Source organism: Lethenteron reissneri, chromosome 50 (genome assembly GCF_015708825.2).
Source record: "Lethenteron reissneri isolate LAM-NWPU_2019-01 chromosome 50, ASM1570882v1, whole genome shotgun sequence".
Taxonomy (NCBI): domain Eukaryota; kingdom Metazoa; phylum Chordata; class Hyperoartia; order Petromyzontiformes; family Petromyzontidae; genus Lethenteron; species Lethenteron reissneri.
This window is the reverse complement of record NC_083828.1, coordinates 7,426,430-7,427,075: the sequence shown is the minus strand read 5'-3', so window position 1 is coordinate 7,427,075 and position 646 is coordinate 7,426,430. Positions and strand designations below refer to the sequence as shown.

The 646-nt window shown below is 44.9% G+C and overlaps 1 non-coding gene across 1 annotated transcript; it reads left to right on the top strand.

The window, feature by feature from the left end:
- The first annotated feature begins 288 nt into the window (after window positions 1-288).
- TRNAY-GUA (transfer RNA tyrosine (anticodon GUA)) lies at window positions 289-380 on the top strand. Its single transcript is given in 2 exon segments — window positions 289-325; window positions 345-380. It is a non-coding gene; the product is annotated as a tRNA-Tyr (tRNA).
- Window positions 381-646: the final 266 nt, after the last annotated feature.

Below are 646 nucleotides of genomic sequence, written 5' to 3'. Positions count from 1 at the left end.
AACTCCACGATCTTCAACAGCTCATTTGGTAAAACCGATGACTGTAGTGATACACAAACACGTTTCGTCAATAATCATAACAACGTGGCCTTTTAAAAAGAGAAAAAATATAATCGGCGACGTTTCGGGCAAATATCCCTTCAAATGACGTAAATGCAGAAGGACCATCAACGTGTGAAAAAGGCCTATTGTCCGAAACGTCGCTCCCGCTGCGTGTTGTTTATTTAAAAGCCACACGGGGAGAGCCTTCCCCTTTGTGAGCGCTGAGTTCGGCGCACTGCTCCATCGCCTTCGATAGCTCAGTTGGTAGAGCGGAGGACTGTAGATGAACGCGCGTGGCTGACATCCTTAGGTCGCTGGTTCGACTCCGGCTCGAAGGACGATTATTTTTTAAATATTTTTTTTTCTGAATACTGACAGAAACTATTTGACTGTAATGGATAACTGTTCATAGAGGCTTAAATGTCAGAATTTTTTTTTTCATCAATGGTTTAAGCGAGCCTGGCTTTGCTGATGAGACGCCGAATATATGCAATATATGCAATGGAAAACGACTGCGTGTGTCACACCCGGCTGACTTTGTCTCCCCAAGTGCCGACGTTTTTAAACGCCGCTGCAAGGTTAAGGCTGAGTCGACTTAGGGGTA